The 10,368-nt window shown below is 56.9% G+C and overlaps 1 protein-coding gene across 1 annotated transcript in view; it reads right to left on the minus strand.

Annotated features, from left to right (window-relative positions):
* Positions 1-7,234, minus strand: part of FAM167A (family with sequence similarity 167 member A) — a 31,614-nt gene extending 24,380 nt beyond the window's left edge. The window contains exons 1-2 of the mRNA XM_061199474.1: positions 7,040-7,234; positions 1,177-1,276 (exon numbers count right to left, since the gene is read on the minus strand). The gene's annotated coding sequence lies outside the window, so the exon portion shown is untranslated. The remainder of the gene's footprint in view (positions 1-1,176; positions 1,277-7,039) is intronic.
* Positions 7,235-10,368: the final 3,134 nt, after the last annotated feature.

Genomic DNA, 10,368 nt, shown 5'->3' on the forward strand with positions numbered 1-10,368 from the left:
TCACGCAGCCGTTCACACGTTACCTCCACAGAGACCAGCTCTGACCAGCCCACTGACATGTCCCTGCTTCCTTTTTCTTCATAGCTCTCCTCACTCACAGAACTAGGATGTTACACGTTGAATGTAAGTCCCCTGAGGGCAGTGACTTTCTCTTGTTCACTGCTGTGATCCTAGCACTCAGAACAGTGCCTGGCACATAGTAGGTGCTCAGTAAACTTGTTGGATGAATGAATGAGTGATTGGATGAATGAAAGAAGGAGGACTTTCTGGGCAGTCGGTTTTATCCCTTTGTCCATCACAGGCCCTTCGGGTCACTCCCTTCTCACTGGGTCTACAGCTCTGCTTTGAAGCTCATCTGAGGGCTGGCCAAACCCCTCCAGGATACCCCACCTTCCAGGCCATTCTCTGACTGCTTCCAGCATTGGCCTCTGTCACGCACACGGCACCCTGGTTTGTATGACCTTGAACCGTGGGAGTGTCTGGCTCCCTGACTACTGTCTAGCTCCTCGATGGGAAGGGCATTCCTTTCTCTTTTGTGTCCTGAGCACAGGCCTCTGCAAACAGCAGATGTTCAATAAATGCTGAGGATGGCGGTGCTGTGAGCTAGTGAACAAATTCACACCTCCAGATGGTTTCCTGCAGCTTCAAGGTCAGAATGTTTCTAGCGAGTCTGAGTCGGGGCCGGGGTGGTTTGGGAGACTGTCTCAGCTTGATGTTTTAGCCTTTCCCCGTAGCCTCAGGTTTGCATTTGATGAGTCTCTGAGCCTAGTTCAAACACCACTTCATTCTACAGCCCTCTATACCGGGGGTGAGAGGCCCGGGGGGCTGCAATTCTCACTCCCCCACTGCCTGCTCCAGGAGCCCCAGCTCTGCTGCTAGGTTAGGGGAATGGGGCCACCGTTTTGGACAGGCCCAACCCGCGTGGGAAACAGGAGTCCCTGACCTGGGCGTCAGCTCCAGGGACCCCATGCCCACCCCCAGCCCGAGTGACTGCGGCCACTCACTTCCCCTCACGGCTCTGCTTCTCCCCTGCCAAATGCATGGTTTGGGTGCAACGGCCTTGACACTTCCTTCCTCCCCAATAAGCACAGAGCCTAGACCACAGCACCCGGTGGGGTTTTCACCTTGACATGAAGTCGCACCCACAGTGGGCAGGGGGCACAGGAACCCACTCACCAGCGTTCTCTCAGGCGTTCCTCCCAGTGAAGTTCGGTTTGCAACGTCCTGTGCTAATGGCCACGGCTCAGCTTATCACTCAGAGCTCCCGCGTCCACACCTGGAATCACAGGAGCAATCACAAACATTGGGAAATCACACTGCAGTTTACAAACGTTTTCCCCACTTTCGATGGCCTGGGCTGGAGCGGCCTTCCTGAGAGTTAGACCTCAGAGAAATCACAAACCAGAGACGTTTCAAGACTTGCCTGGGGTCACACAGCTCTGTTCGGGGAGCTGGCTGGGCTTAGACCCGCGTCTTCGGACTCCAAGTGCAGATTCCATTGTCTAGAAACCTTGCTCTGTCTCTCTGGGACCTCGTGAGACAAGAGTCTATAAAAATACTTGTTAAGGCCTCTGCACAAAGTGGTCGGTCCACGCTGAATAATTGATGGGCCCTGCTCCCTGCCGCAGAGAACTGCCCACGGGCCTCCAGCCGCGAGGCTGGGGATGGGGAGAACTTCCCTATCGTTTTCGCCCAGTGAAAGAGGTGGCTGAGAAAACCGCCAAGAAAGAGTTGTGCGTCCCTGTGGGTCGGGAAGAGGCTCTGGTTCCCAGGAGCCACAGATCTAATTTACTGCCTCGCTGAAAGGAGCGGGGGGCCTGCCGGGTCACCCGGCGTCGCCGCCGTGTCCCTCCCAAGGCCGCGAGGCCCTGGGAAAGGGCTGCTCCACCCCGACAGGCCGGGAGAAAGGTGCCTGAGAATCGGAGGGTCCCACGGGGGGAGCGGGGGGATGAGCCATGGGAAATGCAGAGTCCGAAGCAGAGATTCTCCTCCGTGAGAACCCTGACAGGGCAGAGATGCTCAGGAGGGGTGAGGCAGCCTGTCGCCGCCCGGCCAACTGCTGCATGTGACCACAGGACTCTTCTGGCCAAAGGCCATGGCCACGGGGATTAGGGGGGAGAAAGCAGACACAGAGTGGCCTTTCAAGCAATTTGCAGAGATCAAAGCAGAAGGCAGTTCGGGCGGGTGCTCTGGCTCTAAGAACAGGCACCATTTCACAGCTAAAGACGCTGGGGCTATACATCCTCCCCCGTGGGGTACGTCCGCCCCACCAAAGTGCCTCCTAATTGGCATTTGTCTCGGCCCCCATCCAAGGCAGAGTTAGGACTGTCCGGGTCCACAGAATAACGGGCTCCAACTTCAAATATGCAGAAGCAACCAGCTCCGGCTCAAATGGGAGACTGTTGGGACGATTGGCTTTCTGTTTTACTCTGCATCGAAAGTTCCAGAGCCCAATGGTTTGGCAACGACTTCCTAAGAAGTTTCACTCACTTATGTAGGTCACCACACCTGCATAGTCTGTTTGGGCGTGCTGACCTCTCAGGGGGTTGGAGGGCCCTCAGAGTTGCCCTGTGTTTGGGCAGGCCCCGTCGTAAGGATGTGGGAGAGAGGGGCCCTTCCAGCTCTGTCTGCAGCTCATCCAAAGTGCAGCCCTGCACCCCCTCTGGGGCCCAGGGAGAACAGAAAGTAGGGTGTGTGCCCCTGCTCCCTTCTCAGGTCAGTTGAGCTGAACATAGCTGGGCTGCTGAGCTGCCTGGGTTCACACTTCACAGAGGGCAGGAATCGGGAGCTGGAGAAAGAGATGGAGCAGGTTAGGGATGGGGCAGGGCTGGGTGTTGGTGGACGTGGGTTGATAGCCCAGCCCGGCGACTTACTAATTCTATGACCTTGGGATCATAGTGGAATCAACTGCAAAGCCTTGGAAGGATCCGATGAGATAGAGTGTATGTGAATTCTTAGTTATGCCTCTAACAGGACGGTCACCTCCTGCCCACGACAGCGCTTGGCTGGACCTCTCCTTGGCTGCAGAACCACTAAAGTTAGCCCACACGTTTCTGTGCACTCCAGAATGCGCAGGACATCACTCTGTTGTCTGCCCAGGACTCTGGGCTGCACGAGTGGTCTTTTCTCGTCGGCAGCTCTGATCAGACACTGAACTCCTTGAGGACAGGGCCATTGTCTTGCTTCCTTGGTGGGATGTCAATGATTGATCTTAAAACCCTTCACAGACATGAGATGTTCTGTGTGGTATCACCGGGCCAGCTGCAACCAGCCGCATTCAACGAGGGACACCCCAACCCCGGCTGGCACTGGCAGCCTGGTGTAGGGTCCCCTCTGCAGAGGGGGCTCTGGGAAGCGCTTGGCTGTCTTTCTTACCGCTCAGCACCAGACATTTGAGAACGCAGAGTAAATGTTAGAAGCGCATTCTCCTAGGTGAAAACAGAGGTATTCAAGATGTGCGGGCCAAACGAATTTTGAGACACTCTTGACTCTTGAAGGAGCAGAGTGAAAGCATCTGGTGAGACCTTGGGGGGAGGTATGGTCGGGGCTCCTAGAGAGACAGATGGCTGTGACTTCACTGAGCCCGCAGAACAGGCCGTCTGAACTCTGCTGGACCCGTTGGCAAATAAACAGTGTTCAAAAAATGTCTAGGTGTGTGGCAGAATTCAGTCTGAGGCTTATTTCCATCCGGCCTGATAGGGAGGTTTGCTCTCACCTTCCTCAAAGTTGTCAGTGGCTGCCATCAAACAAGTAAACAAACAACAACATAACAGAACCTGAGAGTTTGGGCCAAACTAGTAGGACAGTGTACAGTAAGGCCGTGTCCCCAGGGTGAGGCACATGGAAATGCTCACAGGACGAGGGAGATAGTGTCACTTTAACTTGATGATGGACAAGGGAGACCAGGGCCCGAAGTGGCCTTCCGCTCAAGGATCCTGATCTAGAACCTTCCTGCACACTCATCACCCTGGACCACCGCAGCTGGCCTTCTGCGGCTGAAGTGCCCGGCTCACACTCAGGCCCTGCTGGCTTCCTGGAATGAGGAAACACAGCTCAGCCTTCAGTGGGCCCTGAGCTGTGGCCTCCGTGGAGGTCACCGTCTGGGCGCATTATGTACTTGGAAATCGGCTCTGGGCTGGGCCTTCCAGGTCCCAAGCGACGAGCCCTATGACAAAGTCTCTAGGAACCCATGACCATCTCCCACATGTGGATCAGGATACCCGAGGGGAATTTCTGGCCATACTGGAGAGATGGCCTTGAAGAAGCGGGAGCTCAGTCTGTGCCCCGGGAGAAGCTGAACCCCACCCCTCCCCAGGGCTCTGCCAAGGCTGCTGGGCAGGGGCCAGCAGTGAAGCGGTCCCTGATGCTGGGGAGCTCACTGCCCCCCTACCTTCCTGGATGGGTGTGCCCACAGGGAGGCCAGCTGCTGTGCTCTGCGTTTCCTTCCTTAAGGAGTTTTTCATGGGCGAGCATAGCTGGGGGGGGGCCGGGGGGGGGACCTTCGGGTAGCATTCAGGAGGAAAGGAGCCGGGAGCGGGGCAGCGCACACTTGTAACTTCTCCTCTCCATTTCTCTGTCCTCTTCTTTCCTTCCGCTCCCACACCTCTCCAGAGACAAGCGTGGAGGGGCGGGGGGGGGGGGGGCAGAGTGGGGAAGCACCGGGCTTTCATGCACCAGGGCAGCTGTCCTAGCCACGTAGAAGCTGACATTTGCAGTCTTCCTAACTCTTGTCGGCAACTTGACCCCCTGTGGCGGCTCAAACTCTACAGGCTGATGGCAAAGCTCCTTCTACACCCCTCGCCCACCTCCAGATCCTTCCGGGTCCGCATGCCCACTGCCCTCCATTTAGCCCATGCTCGCCTCTTCGAGGTCTTCTTCAGAATTTGCCTTTCCTTCCTTTCTCCTCGCCCCAGTCCAAATCCCAGGGTACATGCGCCTATTAAGAGCCGTCCTGGTTAATCCTAGAGGGTCTCCGATTCGTGAGTGAGAACTCTGTCCCCCTAGTCTACAAACCAGGGAGCAAGCTGCTCCGATTATCATTCATCTTCCACCTTTGCAAATAGCTCTATGCCCCAGGCAGGCAAAGAGCGATTGCTGGGGAGAGCGCGGCTCCCAGAGGGTTCTGGGAATTCCAGACGCTCCTGTGGGGCTGAGGGAGTTGTCCATGGGCAAAATTTACCTGAAGAAAGCCGCCTGCGTGTGTGGGTGAGGAGCCTGACAAGCAGTTTCTTCCTCGTTGGCCTGGGGCTCGGTGGATGTCTCTCAGCAATAGTTAGGCACTGCCTTAATTTACTGCCCTGCCAGAGTCCATATTGGAAGGAGACCAAGCGGGTAGACACGGAGGTGGGACTGTTAATTTAGTGGAAATCCATGCATGTAATTGGGAGGACGAGACAGGAGCGAGTGCATGAGAAGTTGGGGGTCTTCAAGGGGGCAAGGAGGAAAAGGGGGGTGAGGGAGGACCCTGCTCTCTCTCGGCTTCAGGGGAGCAGGGCTGAAGCCAGCCAGGTCGAAGGCAGAGCCTGGCTGCTTTCCTGGCTCCACAGGGCCCTCGAGGTGCCAGGGATGTTCCCAGGCCACAGGACAAGCCCCGCCCCCCAGCTCTCTTTTGGTCTGGGTCTGACTGGTTTCTTCCCCCTCTCTGGCCTCTCTGCTCAGATGTCCAAAAGCAGCCTTCCTTTGAGAGCACTGTCTTAGGGTTCTGCACGCTGGCTGAATCTCTCTGCTCTTTGCACCAGCCCCACGAGCTGCACCAAGTTACTGAATCTCTCGGAAACCCATTGGCAAAATGGGGGTATAATGTTCCCTCAAAGGGTGATTGTGGGAATCAAATGACCGGCGGGTGTGAAGGGTTCTCAAGCAGTGCCTGACTGGCAAGTGCACTCAGGAAAGAAGAGCCCTCATCGTCATGCACTCTGAGTACAGCTTGCGGCTGCTTTGCCAGGCCCCCTAAAAATCCGCTAGCAGAAGCTCCCACCCTGCAGACGCAGTCAGGCCACCTCTGCTCTCCCTGGACTTTGCCCAGCTCTCCACTCTGCATCCCGCCTGGTGGGCGGCAGGACTGTCTCTGGGGCATCGGAAAGGAAGCTGCTTTAGAGCCACGCCTCCCTCGGGCACTTTGGGGATTGCCCTGTTGGTGGGACCTGGGCTCATTCCACCTGGGATTCACCAGGAACCGCTGGGAGCTGGTGGAAACTTAATCTGGGAGAACGTGCCTGTGGGTTTAAGACAGTGGCCGTGACCCACTGACCTGGAACCAACCCACCTTCCAGATCTTCTCCGGAGGGACAGGGAATGAAAAACAGATACAAGCAATAAGGGATTTTTTAAAAAGCAGAACAGCCAACCCGACTTGGTGCACAAAGACACCTGCCCCCTGGCCTCGGGCCACAGACCTTCCCGCCTTCTCCCAGTGACCTGGGTGCCCAGCCGCAGGGCTGACCCTCTCATTCCCCGGGGCCCTTCTGGCTGTACAGTTCCCTCTGATCACACTGGCCTCATCCCTTCAGAGCACCCTCGGGCCCAAGTGCCCTGGGTCACTTCTCCTGAGTTAGGGATTGCATCCTTGGTGCAGGAATAACCACATCGCCGAGCCTGAAGTAGGCAGAGGGGACCAGGTGGGCTTGTTGGTGACCAGCGGTCTGGGAGTAGACCCGGAGAGACTGAGTGGGGCTCCTCCCTTTCAGACCTCAAACCTCACATCTCCACCCAGATCTTATCCCTGGAAGGGGCCAGCCAGGACATGAGAGATGGAGTCCAGCCGAGCTGTCCCGCTCCCCCTGAGGGGAGCGAGCCCCCAGGAGCGGGTGAGGCAGGACCTCATCTCCTGCGGGCTGGTGGGGGGGGGGTGGTGTCCGCTCCAGGGCGCATTGGTGTCCGTGCTCCCCCAGCCCCGGACTGGGCTGCTCCCCGCCACTGCCAGCTCTGGGGACCTGCGGCGCCCCGAGCCCCCTCCCCTGGCAGTGCCACCGGCCACAGACACATCACCCCCAGTCCGGCCCCCAGACCTGGGATCGTCCCCGCCCTGCCGCAAACCCACCTTCCCGGGCGCTCCGAGGCCCATTCCAGGGGTGTCACCGAGGTCCCCGCCTCCTCCTTTCGGCGCGGGCTCCCCGCTCGTCCGCAGCCCAAGGCCCCCGCTTCGAGGCTGAACCGGCTTCTGCCTCCCTTTCTCTCTTGCTCCTGGGAATTCTCAGCACTATTCTTTTTTTTAAGGGATTTTTTTTTTTTTTTTTTTTTTTTTGCGTTGCGTCAGGGCGGTTGCCTGGCGACGGCGGAGCTATTCCACCGCGAGCCTTTCAGTCGCGATCCCCTCCAGCCTCTCATTCAAGTCTCTCCGCCCGCGGCTCCGGGGACGGGGACGCGCCAGGCCAGAAGACGCGCGCCGGGTCCTAAAGCCCTTCCAGCGGCTCGTTCCCGGCCAGGACCCGAACCCGAGCAGCCGCCCTGCGGCAAGTAGAAACAAAGCACACGCGATGGCCAAACCCTAGACGAAACCAAACCCAAATAGACTTTAAAAAAACAAAAAACGAAACAAAACGAAAACACAGAAAACCGAAACCAAGGCAGTTTTCCTCCAAACGTGGCCACGTGGCTTCGCCGCTGTCAGCAGTTTGCCTGCGTGGAGGGGGCAGGAGAACCCCCTTGCAGCGGTATCGGCAGGCTGAGAGCCTACACTCCACCCACCAGCGGCTTGAGTTCCAGCTGCCAGCAGCAAGGCCCATACTGAGTGCCTAGCACGTGCCACAACACCGTCACAGCCACTCGGTGGGGCAGATGTGGGCACCCCCAGCTTACAGATGAGGAAACTGAGGCTCAGAGAGAAGAAGTAGAAATAGACGTTCTTCCAGATCTGTCTCCCAGACCAGATGGGAGTAGCCCAGGGGGGCCTGCCCCAGACCGTGTGTTTCCCCCACTAACCACAGCTTGGCCTTTAGGATCAGTTCTGAGGGCAGACAGGGGACTCCAGTTCAGATGGGGGGAGGGGAGGGAGGGGGAGGGGGTGTTCTGCTTCCTCCTGGGACCTCTGTCCCCCAGGGCTGACTACTGGAAGTTTGCCTTACTCTTGCGGCAGCCTAGACATGGCCAAGTTCTTTTCCCAGACTCTTGGGGTTTGCAGAGTCCTTCAAAGTTCTCATCTGCCATGCTCACAACAGCACTGGGGGTGCAGGGCAGGCGTCGTTATTTCCAGGGTAGGTGTACACACTGCAAAGTGACTTGACCCAAGGTGGCTGGCCTTGTTTTCTGTGGGACTCGGCCCCCACTGTGCCTGAGACCCTTGTGCTGCCCCCTGGTGCCCGTGTCCTTCACTGCAACTCCCCATCTGGGCCCTGTCCCACTTCCTTCCTTCCCTCTTCTCTAGGACATCCGCTAAGGACTTTGTCTAAGGAGGCATCCCGCTAATGGGAGCACCTCTTCATGCGAACGGGCTGGTGGTGCTAAACCAGCAAGTGTACTCGAACTGGGGTTTTCTGGAGAGTCACAGCATTGACCCAACCTCTGGACTCTAACTGCTAGATATGGATCCAATTCTTCCACTTCTTCCCATCCCCTGTGCCACTGCCCTGGCTCACGTGGGCTCGCCCCAGCTCCAGCACCAGCCCCTTGCTCACGGCCCTGCACCCGCTCTTGCCTCCCCACCTCTTCCCCTGAGCCAGCCCTTCCTCCATAGCCAGAGCAAACGCTGCAGAATGGAAAGCCGATCCTGGCTTCTCTCTGCTTACAGCCCCCCAACAGCTCCCATCCCTTCCAGGATCAAAACCCAGCATGGCCACCGGACCCGTGTGGTCTGGCTCTGCCTACCTCTTGGGCCTGGCCTAGCTTGACGCTCTGCTCTCCAGACCGATGCTCTTCCAGGTCCTTCTACACCTGCTCCTCCGGCACAGGGTGGGCCGCACTTCTGCCTCCTGAGGGAACCTAGGTGATCCTCTCCTTCCTGGGCCAGTTGTCATTTTATCTTTATTTGTGAGGCTATTTGATTAGTATCTGTCTGCTTCCGAGGCTGTAGGCTTTGAGGGGCAGGAATCATGTCTGCAGGCAGAAGGCGTGGTCCCACTCAGGAACTCGGCATCCTCCTGGGCTGGCTGTCCTTGGCCACACGACCCTGGCTGAATACTCAGCCTTTGCCCCACTGCTCACCAGTGTATTCCGGCCCCAGCATGTGGCAAATGCTCCAGTGTCTCCTTAGCGGAGCCGTCCCACCCCATCTGGAAATGCTCTCTCCCATCTTCACCCTCCCAGCCCCTCATTCAGCATGGAGCTCCTGCTTCTTGCGAGTACATTGTCTTCTGTCTTCACACAGACAGGCAGCCTGTCCAGGGCAGGCAGGGTCTCTGCCCCCTGCTTCCCATTCTGCCTGGTACATACAGGCCTGGATGAGGACCAGGAGAGTCGGCAAGGCAGAGACGAGCAAGACGAGGAAGAAGAGCCCGATCTCTGCTGGAACAGTCTCGAGTCTACTGCCTAACCATGTGACGGGGTCAACTGAGTTATAGCTCGCGCTCTAGCACAGGATAGCATGTAGCCATCCAAATAACATTCTCAAAAAAAAGATTGGGAAGGTACATGCAAATATTAGCTGTGGTTTTTCTCTGGATGGCGCGATAACAGAGGATTTTACATTTCTTCTACAGACTTGCATTAATTTTTTACATTTTCTACAGCGAATAGTTTTTGTAATTAGCAATGTCAAGAAACACTATGACAAAGAGAAGATGGCCCCATGTTTGGGGTACATACCTGATGTCTCCTGCTCTGAATGGAGCTGTCTTTTATATGAGGTGCTGTGAGGCTGGGCTGGAGCCCAGAGCAGCCGGGCCACCTGGGAGCTCTTCCCCTCCAGTGGCCCTTTGGATCAGGGAACACTGGGCCGAGCCTGGGAGAGTGGGTCTGGACTTGGTGACAGCACACTGATTCTAAAGTTGCCTTTTGGATCAGTCCTATGGATCCAATTTAATTTTCAAGAGGCAAGATGAGTGAGGCATTTTCTCTTTTGATCCTACAGAAGTCCTGTGAAATAGGGCACTCAAGAACTATTCTCCCTACCTTACCTGTGAGGACACCGAACTTGGAGACGTTAGGGGGCTTACTCAAAGTCACCCAGCTGGTCTGACCCCGAATCTAGGGCACTTTGTTCTGCGCCACGCTGACCCCGTGGTCCCTCCAAGCAATGGGCAAGGCAGCCTCAGTAGCCACAATGCGCTCGATCCATGTGCGATGGCCAGGGATGACCTCGTGAATAACGTGACTTGTGAGCAGAGATTTGAAGGAGATGAGGGAGTCGGTCAGGAGGTGAGGGGAGGAAGGGTGTTCCAGGCAGAGGGAACAGCCAATGCAAAGGCACCTTGTAGGCACATGTGCCTGCGCAGG

The sequence above is a fragment of the Eubalaena glacialis genome, chromosome 9, assembly GCF_028564815.1.
Source record: "Eubalaena glacialis isolate mEubGla1 chromosome 9, mEubGla1.1.hap2.+ XY, whole genome shotgun sequence".
Lineage (NCBI taxonomy): Eukaryota > Metazoa > Chordata > Mammalia > Artiodactyla > Balaenidae > Eubalaena > Eubalaena glacialis.